The sequence below is a fragment of the Ranitomeya variabilis genome, chromosome 2, assembly GCF_051348905.1.
Source record: "Ranitomeya variabilis isolate aRanVar5 chromosome 2, aRanVar5.hap1, whole genome shotgun sequence".
Taxonomy (NCBI): domain Eukaryota; kingdom Metazoa; phylum Chordata; class Amphibia; order Anura; family Dendrobatidae; genus Ranitomeya; species Ranitomeya variabilis.
This window is the reverse complement of record NC_135233.1, coordinates 478,194,472-478,218,734: the sequence shown is the minus strand read 5'-3', so window position 1 is coordinate 478,218,734 and position 24,263 is coordinate 478,194,472. Positions and strand designations below refer to the sequence as shown.

The 24,263-nt window shown below is 43.3% G+C and overlaps 1 protein-coding gene across 6 annotated transcripts in view; it reads right to left on the bottom strand.

Moving 5' to 3' along the window:
* TSPAN4 (tetraspanin 4) overlaps positions 1-24,263 on the bottom strand; it is an 878,525-nt gene that overhangs the window by 395,488 nt on the left and 458,774 nt on the right. The window contains exon 4 of one of the 6 annotated variants that reach the window (XM_077287830.1): positions 17,523-17,700. The exons of the other annotated variants lie outside the window; for them this stretch is intronic. The gene's annotated coding sequence lies outside the window, so the exon portion shown is untranslated. The remainder of the gene's footprint in view (positions 1-17,522; positions 17,701-24,263) is intronic. 6 annotated transcript variants of the gene reach the window in all.

Below are 24,263 nucleotides of genomic sequence, written 5' to 3'. Positions count from 1 at the left end.
CTTTAGGGGGCCAATACTGGCTAGAAAAAAATTAATCTTGCTCCGAGAGTGACGGCTCATGGGACTCAGTGGGGACCATGGCCTGAGCAATCTGTAACGCTTGCGCCGAGACTGGTTGGTGCGGACGTCTGGGGGTGTGGCCCCACTGGACCACAGACCAAACTTCCCTGGAAGGGGCGTAACTAAGTAGCTTCCTAGGTGTTTGCTGGAGCCTCTGATGGTGAGGTCAGACTTGTGCAATAGGAAGCTACCAGGTACCACTCCAGGGTGGAGTCTGACTGTGGATGCTGATCCCACCGGGGAACAAGACACAAGCAGGCAGGCACTGCTGTGACACTGGCTGACGGACGGGTACGGCAGAGGCCCTGACGGGCAGACTGGCTTGACGGAGATACAGGCAGGCAGACGGGCACAGCTGGCACTCTGGCAGATAGGCGGGCACGGCTGGCACTCTGGCAGAAAGGTGGACAGGGCTGATACTCTGGTAGGAACTGGTATACAGGTGGATGTATGGAAACAGGTAAGAACCTGTTCAGACTGGTGAATATAAAGAAACAGGTACCTGTACGGCAAGTTGCTGAACAGAGATAGAGCAAGAGCGGATGCAAAGCAGAACCACAGGAAGCGGCGTAAGAGCAGGAGGTGGAGCTAAGAGCAGAGAAGGAAAAGACGGAGCTAAGAGCAGAGAAGGAGAAGGCAGAGCTAAGAGCAGAGAAGGAAAAGTCAGAGCTAAGAGCAGAGAAGGCGAAGGCTGAGATAAGAGCAGAGAAGGAGTAGGCAGAGGAGGAGGCGGAGCTAAGAGCGGAGATGCTGGAGGCGGAGTCAAGAGTGGAGTCTCAGGAGGCGGAGCCAAGAGCGGAGTATCAGGAGGCGGAGCCAAGAGCGGAGACGCTGGAGGCGGAGCCAAGAGCGGAGACGCTGGAGGCAGAGCCAAGAGCGAACCGCAGGAGGCAACGCCAAGAGCCAGAACCGCAGGAGGTAAAGCCAAGAGCCACAGGGTGCAGAGCCACAGGTTGTGGCGAGCAAAGCTGAGAGGCACAGAATCACAGGTTGTGGCAAAACTGAGCAGAGAAGCACTGAGCCACGGGTAGTGGTGAACAGAACAGAGAGATGCAGAGCCACTGATGGTGGCAAGCGGAGCAGAGAGGCAACGCAGAGATAAACACAGCTGAGTGAGAATGATAAACAAACCAAGAAGGAACAGGAACGGACATAGACCAGAGTTCAGACACAGAAGTAACAGAACACAAATTCAGACCAGGGTACATTGCCCCACTGGGTGGCGTACACAGATAAAGGACTGCGTATTGCAGCCCTCAGAGACAGGAAACAGACACGACCTGGCAGCTCAGTAGCAAATGCTAACTGAGGGAAATAGTTTGCTCAGGCATCCTCCAATGGGTGAGGATGCCTTAAGTATCAGAGGCCTCTAGGCTATTGGCCAGGGACACCTTAGTGAGGTGCACACAGTCTCAATAAGAATCCGGAGTTGCTGGCGCCGCTCCCTATGAACACAGCCAGGAAGTGTACACAGAGTAAGCGGCCATGGAGCACATGGCATGGAGCCGGCAGCAGACAGATCTCACAGCATGGCTCTGAGTGAGTGAGTTGATGTAACAGGCAGGTGGGGAATGGAAGGCCATGCAGTGATGCCGGCAGGGTTGTTATAGTATGTTTTCTCTGAAACGCGGCCACATTTCAAAGTAAAAAATACCTGGAAACAATTGTGTAACCAGGCACTGATTCATGCTGCCAGTGGTTCGGGCAGCAGGAATCTAGTGACGAGAGAGAGAGAGACAGAAAGAAGTTCTGATATGCGAACACAACTTTGGACTATAGTTTGGTTGAACCCGACCATGAACAGTCCGCTCAATCCTAGTAATAGACCCTAAAGTCCTTTGCCCTGATTCATCAAAATGTTTACAATTTAAAAAGTCGCTATTTGGGGGGGCAACACAGAGTTGCGCCAAAATTTAGTGACTTTGCCATTTTCAGTGCAGTTTCATCAGCTCCGCCAAAATGCTGGAGGGATGGGGCATAACTATGCCTGCCCGTCAAATTCACTGAAAGTGGCGGCGTTTCTTTGCCAGAAATGTTACTCCTGTCTCTGAGTGAAGTCACATTTCTGGTGAGGCAAGGCCAGTAATGAGATGTGCCAAATTCATTAAGAAGTGTGCACCACTTAAGGAATTAAGCCCACGTTATTTCTGCAAACCCCCTATTAAGACTGGCGTATGAAGTACCTGCCTTAATTAATGAATCGGGGCCCTTGACATGAAAAGTAACTAGAAAGCAGTATACTTAGAAAATAGATGTGAATCTGTAAACAATAAAAGCCAACATATAAGAGAAAAAATTAAAATTAAGAAGAAAACCCTCCTCAGATATTCCCTAAGACTCACACCTTCTCATTCAAATCTTCATGAAACCTCTGGCCATTTGGTCTGTAATCAGATGATGCATGTTTCTTTTTGACGTGGCATATGGCACCCTGTATGTGTGGCACAGAGGTTCGGTGAGGCGTACCTACTGCATACCTTACTTACCAATATGTTTTCACGTGCTATTTAATGAACTGTAACAATACACTCGAACACCAGATGGCGCAATAAAGAAATTCAATATTTGGGATCCATATGCCATGTACAGCAGCTTTGTTCTGTCACTACTGTCCAATTATCCAATTATTGTGATGCTGCTTTATGGATCACCACTATTGTGTGCTCCTAAGATATAGGCTGTGGTATGAGCAAACATTAGAAATCCCTGCATCTGTTCCTTCCGTATAAATTACATCTATTTTGCATTATTTGCTTATAGACCCAGTGTGTGATAAGTATTATATTTTATACATACGGCATAACACAGGACTTTGCATTTTCCAGCCGCTCTTTTTGGATGATAAAAATCAGTTCTGTATTATTTGGGATCTGAAGGAAGTTGACAGTGGAGACAAATCTAATTTTAAGACTTGCTATAAAGCAAAACCTACAGAGTCCTATGGGAATAGACCTCGTGAGGACTAACAATAAGTCAAGTTCAATCGACTCCATTTGTACTTGGAGGTCAGCACCAGAAAGTGATAGAATGAAGTGCAGCAAGCTCCCATATAAAACAATACTGGGGTATAAAAAGCAGAATGATTGCTTTTTTATATGAAATGTCTTAAAACAAAAATTGCAGATAGATATCACTGCTGCAAGTCTTATAAAGCAGTCATAAGAAATGCGTATAGATAGGCAGAGGGTCGAATCTACAGGTAGTATTAAACCTATTCCTATAGTAGTGCAAAAGGATCACATAGAGAGGATGATACTGACATCTACCTACGAGACACAGGGACAAAAAGGAAGTCAGGGATCAAATCGGGACTGGAAAATCGAGAGAATAGGCCAAGTATTCTATTCTCAGCCCCAAACCTCTCTGTATATGTTAGGCCTCTTTCACACGGCTTGATATTTCCAGTACCGGTGCTATCCGTGTCTGTGTGTGCCATCCATGTGCATCATCACAGAGGGCAGAGTGAGAGCCGGAATGATGAGCGGTGACGTCACTTCTCATCATTCCGGTTCTCTCACTGCACAGCATGAGACCCGACAGCTGTGAACTGCGGTAACCTTAATGACGTCACCGCTCATCACAGCAGCTTTGTTCTCGCGGAGCGCAATGTGAGAAACGGCAGTGACTGCTGCTCCAATCTATGGAGCTTCGTTCTCTGAACAGGGCTCCTTACGCCGGGCGAATAAGACGGGGATCATCGTTGGACCTTTATGTGGATTACGACTTACCAGTGTGAATTTTTTTTTTATAAATGGGTGAAAGAGACAAATTGGCTGGGAGTGAATTTTAAAAATAAAAAACTTTTCTGTGTGTGGGTGTGTTTATTTGTTTTGACTATAGGGTTAGTAATGGGAGGTGACTCACAGACAAGGGGACTTGATGTCAGCAAGCTGCTGACATCAAGCCCACAATCCCATTACCCCAACTGCCACCACAGGGGGCAATCGGGAAGAGCCGAGTCTAGGCTCCAGGATTAGCACATCTAATGGATGCACCACTTCTGGGGGCGGCTGAGGGCTGGTCTTATTAGGCTGGGAAGGGGCCAGTATCCATGGACCTTCCCAGCCTATTAATATCAGCCCACAGCTTTCTACTTTGTCATTGCTGGTTATTACATGTTCAGTAAACTACACATTCACGGCACTAATTGTATATCTCACGGACATCTATCTATACATCTAACACCTAAACATCTGTCATTTCTATTCCGGTACGTGTCACATGGAGGACCCACTGTATGTCATTTGTGTGCACGTGTGTAGGATGTATTTACGTTTGCGTTGCTGGAAAAAAATGGATATGTCCACGTGTAAGTCACACTGACCATATGAACAAACGTAACTATGCGCAGCCCCATAGATTATAATGGTTGTGTGTGTGTGTGTGTAAGTGTCTCCAGTACATGTGAAAAAGCAATAACCGATTAGCATGTCGAGGACACAGGCTGCCATGCAACTATAATTTATGGTTGTAATTATCTATTTCAGCTCGTCAAGAAAAAAAAAAACCTACGCCACCAGTTCTGTAATCAAACAAATCGCAGAGCGTGCCAAGCTGGGAGATTAGCACTGATTTTATAGGCATCCAGCGCCTGCCAAGATGTAAGGATGTTAAAAAAAAAGCAGCTCAGGAGGATGCTGAGAATTAAAGAAATATGTAGAAATCAAGAAAACTTTAAGCAGATTTAAAATGGTAATAAAAATGTGAACAGAAATGAGAAGCGGAATGATGTGTGTACATTAGGGTGTTTCATTTTGTATGGTAAAAATTAAAATGTCAAAGTTTTGCAGACTTTGCTTACGCCTGAGTCTCACTAATGTAAAAAGTATATATGCCAATTTTCAAGATGATCGAACTATGTTTAGAGGTTGCACACTTTTATCAGTTTAATAAAAGCACTCAAAAAAAACAGATTTTCAATGTTAAGTATTTTTTATTAGAAATTCAAACAATTAAAAACTTAGAATAATAGTGACAAACAGTAACATTGATAGGCAGTATCATACGTATTAAATGATTTACACTAATGTGCTATGAAAGATTCAACTCCTTCTTTTGTTCGCTTGGTGACGGCTTTTCTATGATACTCGACAATTCTTAACAAGAACTTTTTCGGTTGTTCATCTCTGATTGAATTATTAAACTTCTTTATCAGAGCAATGCCCCTTTCTATGGTGTCATTCACCACCTTAAGAGCATTGATGGAGCTTCTTAGTGTATCACTGCAATATTCTTCTACATCGTGGATCCCAAAATTCAATTCAAAGAATTGTCTTTGTTTTACTTGTAACAAAATCGCTGAGGTCTTTTCCTTCAAAAACTAGTTTTTTACCTTCCAACTGTTTCAGCTCCTTTTTCCTTGCAGGTTTCATTCTTACATTTTCAAACATCTTATCCTTCTCAGCCTGACTGATACGTTCATCCAAAAATGCCAATCCTATGTTAGTTTCTGATGGATACCAAATGTGACTCTTAGCCACTGTGAGGGCACTTTCTCTGACATGTTTATCTGGATAATATTGCAAAAGCTGTAGCATCTCCAAATCATTCTTTGGAGCCCATCGACTTACAACTGCCTCGTGTCAAAAGCGGACATATATTAGAAAGACAAAGCGCACAACTTTTCATATTCCTTTCAATTCGGTATTAGAAATATGCAATTGTTTAGTGAATAGCACAATTTTGAGTACATATATGGCCTTTGCCATCCACCTTGCTTCAGTCAGAGCCCCTGGAACCCTAAATTCGAAATAGTTTTCATCCCAGCCTCCAAGATATAGAAATGATAGTTCTAATAGCTCTTTGTAATCTTCTCTTGGATGACTGCCATCTTGCAAGACATTGTTTAGGTAGTCCACTATTTTCACACGTTGTTCTTCTAGAAAACCTTGAATGGGATTTTCTTCATCTAACATCGTGAAATAGGACTTCTTATCAACTGAATTCAACTGATTTTGGAACTTTCGGAAAATCTGGATGTCAGGACAACTTGATGGGATGTTACAACAGTTACCAAACACTCCTTTCAAGATTAATTCGTGGGTGTGGTGGCGGCAAGCCAACCACAACAATGGTCTCCCAAATTCAGTTTCAATTCTGATACATGCTCCTTGGATCATTCCTGTATTAGATGCAGTTGTATCGAAAGATATACCAATGATAAGGTCACGTAGCGCGAATCGGTTCACCTCCTGAATAACAACTTCAGCCATTAGGTCACCAGTACCTTTCTGGGCAACAGGTACGCCAAGCAAATGCTCAAAATCTTTTCCAGTTTCAAGAACAGCAGCTCTATCTTCTAGAGTTTTGACACTCCCTCAGGCAACAATTCACTATCCCAATGTAAGATTAAATGAGGAGGATTTTCAAACAGTGACTTTTCCATGTTCTCAGCCATTTGTCTTCTGTTAATCGCTCGAGCTCGGAAAACGGTAGATGGAGACATGGAAATGCATGAAACATCGTGACCAATGCTTTTTGCAGTTGCAATAAATGAAGTACTTGCTTGTCGAAAGGAGAGTTGTTCTCGATCCCATGTAGCCGTGAGTGTGTGATCAAGAGGTTTTAATCTATGACCTGCACAAGATTTTTTCACTGGTGGTGCAGAAAACTTGTCCTCTTCGTGAATTGATGATGATGGAGATGAGACTGAGTGTTCCACTGTTCATTTTGGCGATTTCTTTATAATGTTTCTCCTTGTATGCCTCCTTTTTTTCTGCATTTATTTTCTTCTTTTTAATTTGTGAGGCAAGAACCTTATCTACACCACTCATTGATAAACTCATATAATCCTCTCTTTGTGAAATAAGGAATGCTTTATCGTCTTCTAGTACGCTATTCATGGAGATCACATTTTGCCTGGCAATATCAAATAGCTCAACAAGATCACCTTTCCAAATCTGCCGCTTCATATTTACTTTGTCAATGTTTCTTGATTTCTCTTTACCCAGATGTTGATATTCCTTGTATAACTTCTGTATACGAGTTCGGATATTCTCCTCTGTCATGACAGGGATACTTGCTTTCTTCCACACTTCCTTTAGTTTAATACGTGTGGATTTAGCAGCACACAAGAGTGTTTCTTTCATTTCCTTGTGATGGTAAATAAAAACTAAAAGCAAGTGTTCCTTGGAAGGGAGTTGAGCTCCCAAAAATTCACCACCAGGCACCTTTTCAAGTAACCAAATTCCCTTTCTAGTACTCTTTTTCAGTTAAACTACCCACAAAACATAATAGAAACACAAAATACACATTAGTGTGATGTCGATGATACATTTTCATGAATTTCGGTACTTTCAGATAAAAGTGATCAAAGTGTGCAACCTCTAAATATTAATTGATTTCGCTAAAAATTTTTACATGGATCTTTTAGATGACTTAGACCAAGGATTCAAGCAAAGTCATATGAAAATCTTAACTTCGGAAAAATTAAACACCCTAGTGTACATGCAGGACTGACACCTCGCCTTCGAATTTCCATAGGACATTGATCACATACAGAGCCTCCCACAACTGTCCGAGCAAACCTTCAAGTCATTGTGGCACTAATCATCTGGCCTCTACGAGCAGACATAGGTGAGCAGTATAAATTTGTCATGAATACATGGTAATAATCTGTCCAGTGGCTGATGGGATCACCAGATACTAAACTCCACACCATCGTTTGAAAATTGTTGGGATTGGCGTAAAAAGGCTCCAAAATTTGCAGAAAAGTGGTGAAAGTAACTTAATAAATCTTCCCCCTATCTGTACTTTCATTCAAGGGGTATTCTCAAGTTGTCTCTTGAATAGCTCATGGTTTAGCCTGGTATCTGGGGGTGGTGGGTGGCCATTCCTGGTTCAGTGATATTTCTTGTCAGAAGCAGAGCTATAGCATTAGCAGAACTTATGCTGAGCTTTATAGTTCTACTGTGACACATTCAGTGGTTTGATCTGGAGTGTACACTTATCACTATATTTACACATAGAGGTGACAAGCACACAGGTCAGGAAAGTGAGAGCCCTGATTAGGAGCAATGCTCTTGAAATGGACGATGGTGGGGGCTGCTGATTTTACAAGATTTGTATCATCAGATTTAGTGGCGGACACAGACAGAAGAGGGCACCTGTGCAAGACCAATATATGGGCCCCTCTTTGTGTCTGTGACAAAAGTTGTTTTCCAATCTGCAGGTAGAAATGGGCTCCCTTAGAAAGCTGTTGACCAAACGATGGCTGACACATAGCTTTCCATAGACAGGAACGCTCTGCCAAGTGATCCAGCGTTCCCTATGAGAGACGCTGCCAGACTTATCTGTAGGGAACAGCCACTGAAATTCAACGCATGGGATCCTTCTGTTCACTGACAACAATGGTTAGTCGCTAAATCGTCAGCCGATCCTGAAGGTACAGATTACTTTATCTAATGTGTATGAGGGGGCTTTATTATTCCCCAGCTATGGTCCCTCTCCTATCCACAGAAGCAAGGGGGGAAGAAATGACAACAGCTCTGAGCTCATTTCTGATTTTCAGACCAGTAGTTGTCACCTTTACCAGCACCTCATGGTTCAGTTCTTGCAAGTCACATCCAAGTAGACAGCCTGAACATAGAATAAAGGATAAGAAATCCCAAAAGTTATTTGCGATGTGAAAACGCTCTGTGTATTGTGCCTGTTCGGGTAATATATGTCATAGTGATAATACTGCCGCAGCAAGGTACTTTGCCAATATACTTTACTACCTAAATTGATGGAATTTCATTAAAAATTCAACCAATATAAATTGTTATTTTGTCTTTTTTTTCCCCACTTAAATGTCTTCAAAAATCCAGAAAGTTTCATTAAATGTATGCTAACAGAATCAGCAGCCAAAGTCTGTAAGAGGTGGACACAAACTGTAGGGCCCATGGTCAATGACAGTATTTGGGGCCCTTGTTTAAATAATTGTCTGGACCCCGCTCCTTAAGGGGGCTGTCTCTTCATGTTAGGAGCGGCATCCTGGCTTTGGGGGTTGATGCACCCGTGAATAATTGACAGTTCAGCTTAGCCCATCAGTACAAGCTCTATACAAAGCGAAGAGCTTGTAAGTGCTGTGCACCTTGATTAGGAGACCAGTCTCCTCTGATGACTTGAAGCGGTGGTTGGTAACCCAGGCAATGAGCAGTACAATATAGAACTCAAAGTTTCTCCATCGTTGAGAAAGGAGAGGATTTTTAATAACAAGTAAATTGTAAAGTTACTTGTTTTCACAAGCACTTTATAATTTTACCCATTTAATAAGATGTGATTGGACATTGATCCAGGGAATTAGGCCACGTTCACATGTTCAGTATTTGGTCAGTATTTTACAGCAGTATTTGTAAGCCAAAACTATTAGTGGGTGATAAATACAGAAGTGGTGACGTGTTTCTATTATACTTTTCCTCTGATTGTTCCACTCATGGTTTTGGCTTACAGATACTGATGTAAAATACTGACCAAATCCTGAAGGTGTGAACGTGGCCCTAGTCTGATTGCCAAATCTGGAGTCGGAAAGGAGCGGAGTGAGAAGTGTTCAGTTGCAGAGCAGAATTACACAGCTCTGTTAACTGTATAGTGGATGCAACTACTGTACTGTAGATACAGCCCTATAGAAATGAATAGGGGTGGAGGTGCAGCACCCATCTGCAGCCAGTATACATCATTCATAGATGGCTCCCTGCTTTTGCAATGAAGTTACTAAATCACATAACAGAAAGCTATATATTCCTGGGCTCAGAAAATCCCTCCTCATCCTATGCCATCCTCAATATGTTTAGCAGCATATTGCATTGCTCATATTGGTGTATAACTGAAACCTGCACCCCCTGCATTTATATATGGCAGTTTTATTGGAAATACTAAAATACCTCCAGTTCTCTCTTTTTTGATGACATATACATTTTTTTCTGAGAAGTCAGATGCCAATGCTAGAATGAACAGCAAAGCAGAACCTCTGCCCCCCCCCCCCCAAAAAAAAAATAGCTCAAGACATCACAGTGCACAAACAAAAATTCAGTGATAAAGTAAGCTCTGCTACATCTGTATGTGCGTAAAGCAGTTGGGGAGCTCATTTGATTAGTAAAGGGTAGCTTTCATTTCAGAAGAGAAAGGCATTAAATATTATACATTTTCTACAATGCTCTTCAAGCTTTAAGTTGAACAAGAGGACCAGTTCATTTAATTTGCACATTCTTTGATCCACTTAATTGGCCACTAGGGGGAGCAGTGAATTACCACTATTTGCTAAGATCTAAAGGGTAAAGTTTCCCCTTGTGGGGAGTAACACTAGGAGGAAAAAGACAGCCCAATAGGGTTTATCCAAGGGATATAAAGGTGCTTAAATGAGGTTATAATAACCTAATGTAGTTGTGTATATACAACATTTCAATCACTCACACATCCAGCTGCTATGGTGTGAGCTATGCTTTTCTTGTACTCGTAAAGAAGTTTGTAGTACTTCCAAACATGTTGACTTAATAAAGAAAAAACACATGTACTTTCTGTCTGGATTTGGATTTATTATATGGGATACCAGCAGTGCAGATTATTCACATATCCTCCTTATCTTTCCTTGTGGAGAGTGACATGCCAGTATAGCATCCCAGTATGAGAAGACTTAAACGCCCTGCATGCTTCTCTCTGAAATTAAATATGCAAATTGTCTCTTCAGACAGGAAGAGGACTTGAACTCTAGTGCCACCTATTGGAAGTAGCAATCCTACAAGTCATTAACGACCCTTTAAAGAGCCTTGTCACATAACTTAGGATAAAAGCCAAATCAGAATCTCAATTTATAGATATGGTGTTTCGGGGTGCTGCCCCTCGTCAGTGCAAAGCATGAGATCTGATTTGGCTAGATTTTCACTGTCAGAGAATATCAACCTTTGCAGGTTAGATAGGGTTTCTCCCATCCGTAATTCATAGTTATCAAATGGGACATATTATTCAGCTTATACAGATGCCACTTTCATTCTGCTGTGGATATTGTCATCCTGATACTAGTGCGACTATGACTAGAGGATGAAGAGGCAGTCTCCTGTATAGAGCTAAGACTCTCCTGTGACTCTTTCATTTACATAGAATGAGGGTCACTCATGTGAAAGCCCAGTATTTGCTAGGTATAAGGACTATCACAATTTGTAGCATACACTGACTTATCCAGCTCCCACTGAGTAAAATAACCCCTTAAGGTACCTTCACACGAAACGACGCTGCAGCGATAGCGACAACGATGCCGATCGCTGCAGCGTCGCTGTTTGATCGCTGGAGAGCTGTCACACAGACAGCTCTCCAGCGACCAACGATGCCGAGGTCCCCGGGTAACCAGGGTAAACATCGGGTTACTAAGCGCAGGGCCGCGCTTAGTAACCCGATGTTTACCCTGGTTACCAGCGTAAAATGTAAAAAAAAACAAACAGTACATACTTACATTCGCGTCCCCCAGCGTCCGCTTCCTGCACTGACTGACTGACTGAGCGCCGGCCCTAACAGCAGAGCGGTGACGTCACCGCTGTGCTGTGCTTTCACTTTCACTTTGCGGCGCTCAGTTAGTGTGGGAAGCAGACGGCGGGGGATGCGAATGTAAGTATGTACTGTTTGTTTTTTTTACATTTTACACTGGTAACCAGGGTAAACATCGGGTTACTAAGCGCGGCCCTGCGCTTAGTAACCGGATGTTTACCCTGGTTACCAGTGTAAAATATCGCTGGTATCGTTGCTTTTGCTGTCAAACACAACGATACACGGCGATCGGACGACCAAATAAAGTTCTGAACTTTATTCAGCGACCAGCGACATCACAGCAGGATCCTGATCGCTGCTGCGTGTCAAACTAAACGATATCGCTAGCCAGGACGCTGCAACGTCACGGATCGCTAGCGATATCGTTACAAAGTCGTTTCGTGTGAAGGTACCTTTAGTGACAGAGCCAATTTGGTACTTAATGACCGGGCCAATTTTTACAATTCTGACCACTGTCACTTTATGAGGTTATAACTCTGGAGTACTTTAACGGATCCCGCTGATTCTGAGACTGTTTTTTCTTGACATATTGTACTTCATGTTAGTGGTAACATTTCTTCGATATTACTTGTGATTATTTATGAAAAAAATGGAAATATGGTGAAAATTTTTAAAATTTTGCAATTTTCAAACTTTGTATTTTTATGCCCTTAAATCAGAGAGATATGTCACAACAAAATAGTTAATAAATAACATTTCCCACATGTCTACTTTACATCAGCACAATTTTGGAAACAAATTTTTTTTTTGTTAGGGAGTTATAAGGGTTTAAAGTTGACCAGCAATTTCTCATTTTTACAACACCATTTTTTTTTAGGCACCACATCACATTTGAAGTCATTTTGAGGGGTCTATATGATAGAAAATAACCAAGTGTGACACCATTCTAAAAACTGAACCCCTCAAGGTGCTCAAAACCACCTTCAAGAAGTTTATTAACCCTTTACGTGCTTCACAGGAACTGAAACAATGTGGAAGGAAAAAATGAACATTTAACTTTTTTTTGCAAACATTTTACGTCAGAACCATTTTTTTTTTATTTTCACAAGAGTAAAAACAGAAATTTAACCATAAATTTTGTTGTGCAATTTCTCCTAAATACGCCGATACCCCATATGTGGGGGTAAACCACTGTTTGGGCGCACAGCAGAGCTTGGAAGTGAAGGAGCGCCGTTTGACTTTTTCAATGTAGAATTGGCTGGAATTGAGATCGGATGCCATGTCACGTTTAGAGAGCCCCTGATGTGCCTAAACAGTGGAAACCCCCCACAAGTGACACCATTTTGGAAACTAGACCCCTTAAGGAACTTATCTAGATGTGTGGTGAGCACTTTGAACCCCCAAGTGCTTCACAGAAGTTTATAACGTAGAGCCGTGAAAATAAAAAATCGCATTTGTTTACACAAAAATGATCTTTTAGCCCACAAATTCTTATTTTCACAAGGGTTACAGGAGAAATTAGACCACAAAAGTTGTTGTGCAATTTCTCCTGAGTACATCGATACCGCATATGTGGGGGTAAACCACTGTTTGGGCGCACCGCAGAGCTTGGAAGAGAAGGAGTGCCGTTTTACTTTTTCAATGTAGAATTGGCTGGAATTGAGATTGGACGTCATGTCGCGTTTGGAGAGCCGCTGATGTGCCTAAACAGTGGAAACCCCCCACAAGTGACAGCATTTTGGAAACTAGACCCCTTAAGGAACTTATCTAGATGTGTGGTGAGCATTTTGCAGCACTGGGCGGCCCGCCTGTATGTGCGTTAGTAATAGGCTGTAGACCAGATGCTCTGCATTGCCTGTGTGAACAATGCCACATACAGACTATTATCGCTTATCTTTTTGTGCACTAATGCCAAACAACCAATACTGGATTGAAAGTGGTTGTTTCATCGGTATTTTTTGCACCTGTGTTGTTGCCATCATTTATCAGGTCCGATGCGCCCTGCTGGTGCATTTGTTTGGAGGCTTCAGCAGTTAACCATCTCTGCTTTTTTCTCTGTGAATTTTTTGTCAATTTTCTGGAGGATTTTTAAGTCCTCTTTGTGCGTTTTTGAGCTTTTACTCAATGTGTGGTGAGCACTTTGAACCCCCAAGTGCTTCACAGAAGTTTATAACGTAGAGCCGTGAAAATAAAAAATCGCATTTTTTTCTACAAAAATGATCTTTTTGCCCCCAAATTTTTATTTTCACAAGGGTAACAGGAGAAATTAGACCACAATAGTTGTTGTGCAATTTCTCCTGAGTAAGTCGATACCCTATATGTGGGGGTAAACCACTGTTTGGGCGCACCGCAGAGCTTGGAAGAGAAGGAGGGCCGTTTTACTTTTTCAATGTAGAATTGGCTGGAATTGAGATTGGACGCCATGTCGCGTTTGGAGAGCCCCTGATGTGCCTAAACAGTAGAAACCCCCCACAAGTGACCCCATTTTGGAAACTAGACCCCCCATGGAACTTATCTAGATGTGTGATGAGAACTTTGAATGCCCAAGTGCTTCACAGAAGTTTATAATGCAGAGTCCTGAAAATAAAAAATATTTTTTTTTCCACAAAAAAGATTTTTTAGCCCCCAAGTTTTTATTTTCACAAGGGTAACAAGAGAAATTGGACCCCAAAAGTTGTTGTCCAATTTGTCCTGAGTATGCTGCTACCCCATATGTGGGGGTAAACCACTGTTTGGGCACACGGCAGAGCTCGGAAGGGAAGGAGCGCCGTTTTGGAATGCAGACTTTGATAGAATGGTCTGCGGGCTTTATGTTGCGTTTGCAGAGCCCCTGATGTACCTAAACAGTAGAAACCTCCCACAAGTGACCCCATTTTGGAAACTAGACCCCACAAGGAACTTATGTAGATGTGTTGTGAGAACTTTGAATGCCCAATTGCTTCACAGAAGTTTATAATGCAGTTGTGAAAATAAAAATAAAAAATTTTTCCACAAAAAAGATTTTTTAGGTCCCAAGTTTTTATTTTCACAAGGGTATCAGGAGAAATTGGACCGCAAAAGTTGTTGTCCAACTTATCCCGAGTACGCTGATGCCCCATATGAGGGGGTAAACCACTGTTTGGGCGCACGGCAGAGCTCAGAAGGGAGGGAGCACCATTTGACTTTTTGAGAGCAAAATTGGCTGTCGTGTTTGGAGACCCCCTGATGTACCTAATCAGTGGAAACCCCCCAATTCTAAATCCAACCCTAACCCCAACACACCCCTAACCCTAATCCCAACCCGATCCATAATCCTAATCACGACCCTAACGATAATCACAACCCTAACCCCAAAACCCTTATCTCAACCCTAACCATAACCCTAATCAAAACCCTAAATCCAACACACCCCTAATCCTAATCTCAACCCTAACCTCAAACCTAACCCTAATCCCAATACACCCGTAACCCTAATCCCAACCCTAACCTTAACCCTAATCTCAAACCTAACCCTAATCCCAAACGTAACCCTAATGCCAACCCTAACCCTAATACCAACCCTAATCCAAACCCTAACCCTAATCCCAACTCTAACCCTAACTTTAGCCGCAACCCTAGCCCTAACTTTAGCCCCAAACCTTGCCCTAACTTAAGCCCCAACCCTAACCCTAGCCCTAACCCTAACTTTAGCCCCAACCCTAACCCCAATTTTAGCCCCAACCCTAGCCCTAACCCTAACTTTAGCCCTAACCCTAACCCTAAATTTAGCCCTAACCCTAATTTTAGCCCCAACTCCTCTCTCCTGCCGGCCGGCAGATAGCGGGCGCACTGCGCATGCGCCCGCCATTTCCTTTCCCGATGAAGAAGCCGGGGACGCAGGAGGACCCAGGGACACCGGTAAGTATGATTGGGTCCCCGAATCCCCCTATTTCTCTGTCCTCTGATGTGCAGCCGAGACCCCAAAGATCCTCCGGGTGACGGCCGGCGGGCGCACTGCGCCCGCCATTTTTTTTGCCGGAAAAAGATGGCGGCGCCCATCGGGAGCCACGAGGAGCACCGGGGGAGACAGGTGAGTATCGGGGGGCTATCGGGGACCCCATTCCTCTGTCCTCTGATGTGTGATCACATTCGAGGACAGAGAAATTAAAAGGGAAATCGCTTTTTTTTTATTTTTTGCAATCGCCGGTAAACGGTTAATTACCGGCGATCGCAACTCGGGGGTCGGTAAAAAAACCCCGAATCATGTTCTCTGGGGTCTCGGCTACCCCCAGCAACCGAGACCCCAGAGAAAATCCGACTCTGGGGGGCGCTATTCACTTTTTCACTTTGTGGTTTAAGTACCCTTAACTGCCGCCGTTAAAAGGCGTATCGGCGGTCGTTAAGGGGATAATAACCCCTTTAAAGAGTTCCATCACTTTCCATAAACACATTATTTTTTACCTGATGTAAATGTTGTAGTTCCCCTGAATTTTACACTATTTTTCTTTTGTTCCTGCGCCTCTCCATTTCTCAGTTATGGACCCCTCTTCCCTGTATGTAAATCCAGCTAAATGAGAGTGGTCATCATTTGCTCTCTATGAGGTATTCTCAAGGATCATGCCCAGGTGAAGAAAAAGACGAAATTTATATACAGGAACAAAAGGGGCCATAACTCAGTAACAGAGAGGCAAAGAAACAAAAGAAAAACAGGGCATGATTCAGGAGAATAGCAGCATTTATACCAGATAATTTTTTTCCCTAGATCTATGGCAAGTGACAGGTCATCTGTAATGTGTTTATCGCAACAGAGAGGGGCCAGAAAACCGCAGTGTCTGATTTCACGTACTCTTGCATGGATTAGGAGCACTTCATCATCATCATCATCGTATTAAACAGTGCAGGTTTCTCCTAGCAGTGTAGGGGTTAATCTGCTCAGTTGAGAGCTCATGGAGCTTTCCAGCTTTGATTGTCTCAGCTGTTCAGTGTCGGACACTCTCCTCTGCTTTATTTACTCACCTCTGGCAAACAGGGATTGCCAGTGCTAGCTTCATACTGCCTGTGTCACGCGGTTACCGCGACAGTGTGGAACCAGAAGACCACAGCATCTGATTGCTCCTACTCTGGCACTGAGAAGAAGCACTTCTCCTCCTTCATTTTAAAAGGGTTTATTTCTCCTGGCAGAACAGGGGTTAATAGGCCATGTTGGAAATCCCTGTGCTCACAGCTAAGCTCCGTTAGACACTCCTTTCCCCTTTTATAATCTGGGCTCTGTTACAAATCCTTGTCAGAGCAAGCATTTGCTGCATGGCTAAAGGAGGGAGAGGAGTTCATATGAGAAGGAGAGTTGGAGGAGTTATCTGTGACTGCTGTTTGGTTTGCATGTGTGGTAATTCCCTATCCTTCTCTATTTGTTTTTTTTTCCCCTTCCTGCACACTCCAGTGGATTCCTCTATTATATGTGAGTGAATATTTTGTATGCCTGGAGTTTTCTTTCAGCCTTTGTTTGTGTTGTCTTGTTTCTCGGGTTGGTGTACTATCATTCACAGCAGCGCCCCTCTTCCCTGGGTGGGGGAAGAGAACATTTGGAGGGCTAACTCAGGAGATAAGGCGAAGGTGGAGGCCCCGGCATCTTCATCTTCAGAAGTATCCTGGGGAGTAGGGCGAACTATGGTGCCCCCTAGTGCTAGAGACAGGGAAGGATTCTCAGATCACTCGACATCTGTGTCGTGACAGCCTGGTTCTGGAGTTGGAGGTGTCGGTTGTTTGAGGAGAAGTTTGGATTGTTGTTCAAATGACTGTAGCTGGGTGACTTGTCTGTGTACATGTCCTCATCCTCTCTTGTTTTTTCCTTCCTTTACTTCTCGGTGTTCTACTCTGTTTGTTAGTGCATATTTCCATGATTAGTATCTTCATATATCCTTGTACGTCTGGTTTGTGTATTCTAATAAACTACAACACCCCACCTCCCCTACCTTTCTATTTTTTCCCGACAAGGATGTATTTAAAAAAAAATAAATCGATTTTTCAAATAAATGCATTGGTTTTACCTGGAGCTGGACTTTCCTCTTGGTTTCTGTTATTTTGTGGGTGCTTGTCCTTCCTTATCACACCATAAACATCTGTCAGAAAACTAAGCAGCCTGGGTTGCAGGCAAGGTTGGCAACCCAGGTATACATATTTTCGCTGTGGGTAGGTCACAATTTTTTTTTAATGGCCAAGATCCATCTGGGGAAAAAGAAGGTGGATATTTCAGCCATTCTGGATAGTGGGGCAGGGTTTAATTTGATTGATGCTGGGTTCATCCAGGTCCAGGTCCTCAAACCACAAACTGTCTAGACCATAATCGCCATTGACCCTGCACCCTTGAGCCAGGGGTATTTTAATCAGGTCTTTCGAGTGTTACATCTACAGGTAGGGACCATGAACTCAGAACGTATTGACTTATGTGCTTGAGTGCTTGCCCTCTCCTGTGATTCTTAGGGTACCGTCACACAGTGCAATTTTGATCGCTACGACGGTACGATTCGTGACGTTCTAGCGATATCGTTACGATATCGCAGTGTCTGACACGCAGCAGCGATCAGGGATCCTGCTGAGAATCATACGTCGTAGCAGATCGTTTGGAACTTTCTTTCGTCGCTTGATCACCCGCTGACATCGCTGGATCGTTGTGTGTGACAGCGATCCAGCGATGTGTTCGCTGGTAACCAGGGTAAACATCGGGTAACTAAGCGCAGGGCCGCGCTTAGTAACCCGATGTTTACCGTGGTTACCAGCGTAAAAGTAAAAAAAAACAAACCGTACATGCTCACCATCTGATGTCCGTCCGGTCCCTTGCCGTCCGCTTCCCGCTCTGACTGTCTGCCGGCCGGAAAGTGAGAGCAGATCACAGCGGTGAAGTCACCGCTGCGCTCTGCTCTCACTGTACGGCCTTGATCTGTCAGAGCAGAAAGCGGACGGCAAGGGACCGGACGGACATCAGATGGTGAGCATGTACGGTTTGTTTTTTTTTACTTTTACGCTGGTAACCACGGTAAACATCGGGTTACTAAGCGCGGCCCTGCGCTTAGTAACCCGATGTTTACCCTGGTTACCCGGGGACTTCGGCATCGCTCCAGCGCCGTGATTGCAACGTGTGACGACGCTGGAGCGATAATCATACGATCGCTGTGACGTCACGGATCGTGCCGTCGTAGCGATCAAAATTGCACTGTGTGACGGTACCCTTAGACTACCTTTCAAAACAGGGGTGTTAAGAATATCAGATCTTCTTCATCACCTGTTGCAGGAGAGTTTTTTTGTCAAGAAAAAAGTCAGGGGTTTTTGCTAAATTAATTGGATCACGGTCCGGGATCCATATCCTCTCCCTCTCATCTTGGACCTCTTTAACCAAATTGTAGGAGCAAAATGATTTTCTAAACTAGATCTCAGAGGGGCATATAATCTCATTCGAATTAAGGAGGGGGATGAGTGGAAGACAATCTGCAATACACCTGAAGGACATGATGCACATTTTTATCAAAGAAATAGTAAAATTACATGGGATTCCTACCGATATTGTTTCTGAATGGGGGGGCAATTTATTTCCAAATTTTGAAAAGTGTTCTGCTGCTTTGGGGATCCATCTGTCATTTTCTTCAGCCTTTCATCCACAGTCTAATGGGCAAACTGAATGTGTTAACCAGAATCTTGAGATTTATCATAGTTTTTTTGTGTCGAAGGGTAAGTTCACACAGGGCGCTTTTGTGGCTTTTTTTCTGCAGCAAAACCTGATCTTCTTGGCAGGAAAGAAGCTGCGTCAAAAAAAGTAGGTTTAGGTGCGTTTTCGGTGCGTTTTTTCCCCTCTTTGTCCATGCTAATGTACTTGAATTTTCAGCAGCAAAAACGCAGAAAACAATGATACCTGCGTTTTTGCAGCGTTTTTTCACCATCCATTCAAGTCAATGGATGAAAAACGTTGAAAAAATGCAGCAAAAACGCTGAAAGAAGTGACATGCTCTATGTCGAAAAAATGCAGCAAAGCACAAAATACTGATCACACAAAAAAACAATGTGTGTGCATGAGATTTCTGAAATCTCATAGGCTTTGCTGGTATTGTAAAAAGCAGCTGAAAATTAGCATAAAAAAAGTGCAGCACAAAAACGCTGCAAAAACGCCCTGTGTGAACTTACCCTAAGAATCAGGAGGATTGGAATACTTAACTCTAGCTGAATTTGCAGTGAATAACCGATGAGTCAACCGGTAAGTCTCCGTTCTTCGGGAGATACGTGTTTCATCCTCAGTTCTGCTATTTTAATAGGAATCGTTCTTCAGGAATATCTGAAGAGGAATGGTTTTCATCATCTGTTACATCTGTGTCACAAGGAGTTCTGAATAATTTTAAGAGAATGGGGTCCAAATATAACTCTGTGGCTGATTGGAGACGTTTGGTGGGTCTGGACCTGTGTGTTGGTGATTTGGTGTGGTTGTCCTCAAGGTACATTAATTTGAAGGTTCCTTCGTGGAAATTGGGTTAATCGGTCCTTATAAGATTGTAGCCGTTGTCAATCCTGTAGCATTCAGCCTTGCTTTGCCACCCACTTTTAGGATTCATAATGTGTTTCACCGATCTCTACTCAAAAAATATGTTGCATCCTGTAAGCCATCACCACAACCTCCATCCCTGTTCATTGTTGATGGGAATTTGGAATTTCAAATAGCTAAAATCGTTGATTCTCGCTTGGTTTGTCAGTCTCTTCAGTATCTGATACACTGGAAGGGTTACAGTCCTAAAGAGAGAATGTGGGTACCCGCATCTAACGTCCATGTGGTCTTTTCACGTGGCAAACTCTGAAAGCCCCATCCCGGAGGTTTCGGAGGTCTCTCTTAGAAACGGGGGTACTGTCACAGGTTTACAGCAACAGAAAGGGGTCAGAAGACCGCAGTGTCTGATTTTACATACTCCTGTACAGATTTGAAGCACTTCACCATCATATTAAACAGTGCAGGTTTCTGCTAGCAGTGCAGGGGTTAATCTATTCAGTTGAGAGCTCATGGAGCTTTCCTGCTTTGATGGTCTCAGCTGTTCAGTGTTGGCCACTCCTCTCTGCTATATATACTAGCCTCCGGCAATCAAGGATTGCCATTGTTAGTTTCATACTGCTTGGTTCAGGATTTGGAGGTGTTGGTTATTTGAGGAGGCATTTGGAGTGTTGTTCAGAAGACTGTTGCTGGGTGATTTGTTTGTGTACATAGCCTCATTCTCTCGTATTTGGGTTTTCCTTTAATTCCCGATGTTGCACTCTGTTGTTTGTGGGTGCATGTGTACGATTGGTATTCTCATTTATCCCCGTATGTCTTCCCTTGTAAGTATTGTTTGTTTATTCTTATACACTACAACTCCCCACTTCCCACAGTGGGTGAGGGGACAGATAAGGGCTGGTTTAGGAGCTCAGCAAGGCACGTGGGACTGGCTTTTTCATTGTAAGAAGTAATCTGGGGAGCAGGGATAGCTAGGTCGCCCTTTGCTTTAGGGATAGGGAAAGAGCCCCCTGCCCCAGGATATCCTGCAAAAGTGCCATGACATCGTCTTTAAATACATATTAGGCCATGATTTAGAATACGATGTTCAGGAAGCACATGATGTTCTGGTGTGCACACAGATTCTCCCTTCCCCCAGAAAAAACAAACAAAACAAAACAATAAACTACTTTATGCCATAAGGTTTATAGACGTTATAAGACTAAAGTTTAAGTAGGCGAATTAATAGGATTATTCTGTGTGAGAGGGATTATAAGGTCAATAACCACAGTTGAATAACACGGTCAATAATTTTCTGATTTTAGCAATTCCAAGAATATGACGGAGGACACTTGGGGACTGGTTCTTCTTTGCATTTGTTTTCCATATAGATAACTTCCTACTAAATTTTACATCATGGTTTCTATGCAGCAGATGTTCAGTAAATCATACAATAAAATCTAGCATTCTCGAGGGCAGGCATGGAGGTTTAGATGCACAGTATTACACTCTCCGCTGAAGCATACGATACAAATCCTACACCCATGATCATATTGTGATATTGCAAACAACAACATAAAATGCATGCAAAGATTTACAGTTTTTAGAGGTGTTGTATAGCCCCATACTAAAGCACAGTCAATGTATAGTAACTAGAGATGGGAGAACCTGAATAGTAAAGTACGGCGTCCCTACCGAACACCAACTGTTCGAGCACGGACACCAAACACGGACTTCACCAGGAAGTCTGTGTTACTGTTTGGGTACGGCCCCCAAACACCGGGTGTTTGTCAGACTGTTATGTGCATGACAGTGTGGCAAATATTGCTTCTGATCAGCGGTAAAATCACTGGCGTCGACTGATGTGATACTGTTTTCACCAGCCTACTCCTGCTGCCACTAATTACAGCAAGAGCAGGCGGCAGCTGATGAGAGTATCAGCCGGCACCTGCGCTCTAAATAAATAATTAAAAAAACAGGTGTGGGGTCCCCTGTATTATTGATAACCAGCCAGGCAAAACTTACAGCTGGGTGCTGCAACCTTCAGCTGTCAGCTACAACAAAGCAGGTTATCAAGAATAGAGGGTGGTTCCCACTCCGATTTTTTTAAATTATTTAAATAAATCACTTAAAAAAATGGAGTGGGGATCCCCCTCATTTTTGGCAACCAACCAAGCTAAAGCACACAGCTGTGGGCTGGTATTCTCAGGCTGTTAAGGGACCATGGACATTGCCCCACCGCCCCGCCTAAAAAGAGCAGCCTAAGCTGCCCAGAAAAGGAGCATCTATTAGATGGTGATTGCACTTTGCCCGGCTCTTCCCACTTGACCTGTCGCAGTGGCAAGTGGGGTTCATATTTGTGGAGTTCACCTTTGTATTGTCCGGTGACATCAAGCCCACAGCTTAGTAATGGAGAGGCATCTATAAGACACCTATCCATTACTAATCATATAGTTGTATGGTAAATAAACACACAGCAACTTTCTGGGCCAATGAACTGAGGTGACCTCCTTCCGTTGAGATCACCGCTAGCACAGTGAGAAAAAGTTGCACGTACAGAGGCGAGTTCACTGCAGTTCAAATTCACGGCAGTGAAATTCTCCTAGTGAACTCACCTCTGCAACATGAGACTTTTTCTCACTGCAGTTCATTGGCCTGGTTAGGAACGCAGTTTCAGGGATCTGCAGTAACCTCAATGAGGTCACCACTGATCACTGATGCTGTACTCTTAGCAGCTTCATTCATCATTGCATCTCAGTTTGGACGGTCGCATGTTGGCACCGTCCAGGTTGAACACTATTTATCTAATCACAGACCAAGGCACTATGCCAATACGTGAATGGAGAGCCCAACATACAGGCTCTCCAAGCATGTGTTGTGACTGCAAATTGTCTATTCATAGAGGAAGAGGACTAGAACTCTAGTGCCACTTATTGGAAGTAGCAATCCAAACAATCACTGTCGACCCTTTAACGAGCCTTGTCACATGACTTAGGATAAAAGCTAAACCAGAATCTCAATTTGCAGACACTGTGTTTCGGGGTACTGCCCCTCGTCAGTGCAAAGTGTGAGATCTCATTTTGGCTGTATGAGAAGCATCTGAACAGGATCTAAGAAGTATCGTTTCTCCTTGCGGAGAGTGACATGTTAAGCATGTTGAGATGAGGGGACTTAAAGCCACAATGCTACTCTGGGAAATATGCAAGAGACAATTTGCATATTTCCCAGAGGAGCAATGCGGCTTTAAGTCTCCTCATCTCGACATGCTTAACATGTCACTCTCCGCAAGGAGAAATTATACTTCTTGGAATCCTATGTCGTGACTGTCACACAGCCGCGACACATGCAGCTCCGGAGCCAAACTGCTCAGCCGGAGCAATCCAGGAAGCCGGGTTCCCTCTGCAGCTTATTCAGTAAGAGCTGTAGCTTGCCGATTAAGCCCTGACCCGATCAAATTCGCTCATCTCTACCCACGAGCTTCTCTCCACTCAAGGCTTTGACTTTCAATCACCCTTTTGATTACATTCCAGAGGTTTTCAGTGGGGTTCAGGTCTGGAGATTGGGCTGCCCTTGACAGGGTTTTGATGTGGTGGTTTCTTAACTTTTGCCAGAGCTGTTTATACATATACCGTACATATAAATACAACTCTGGCAAAAATTAAGAGACCACCACATCAAAACCCTGACAAGGGCAGCCCAATCTCCAGTCCTGAACCCTATATATATATATATAGTATTTAAAACCATTGTTATGAATTAAATGAGCACTACAGTTTTTTTTTTTTTTTTTGCACATAAGTTACTGGGCAGTATTATTCTGGTAGAGTGAGGGGCTATTCACATCATGATGTTGGAATCCCCTAAATAAGTTAATACGAAGACCATAAAATTGTATTTACAGTTGTTACTCAGAGAGGCCATAGACTATAATGGTCAGCACCTAATTTGTTTTATGCCAGCTTAGTTCAATTCATTTGTAACTTTTCATGATGGGCTGCTGGTCCTGTTATCTATTTCAACCTGACTACCAGTTCAGTACATGATGTCCTATGTAGAGAGAAGGTCTGTCTCTAAATTTCCAATCACTGATGATATAACCTACTCAATCGCTCCTTTCTGATTACATAATCACCCGCTCAACCCCTCCTGTCAGCTCTTAAACACCTCCCCTAACCATAAAATACCAAACTTTTTGCTCCTCTTTACGTCCCCAATGCTGTTGAAGATATTATTTGGCGTTCTATATAAGAGAGCAAAGATATCTACTATATAATTGTCTAAGGGTCAC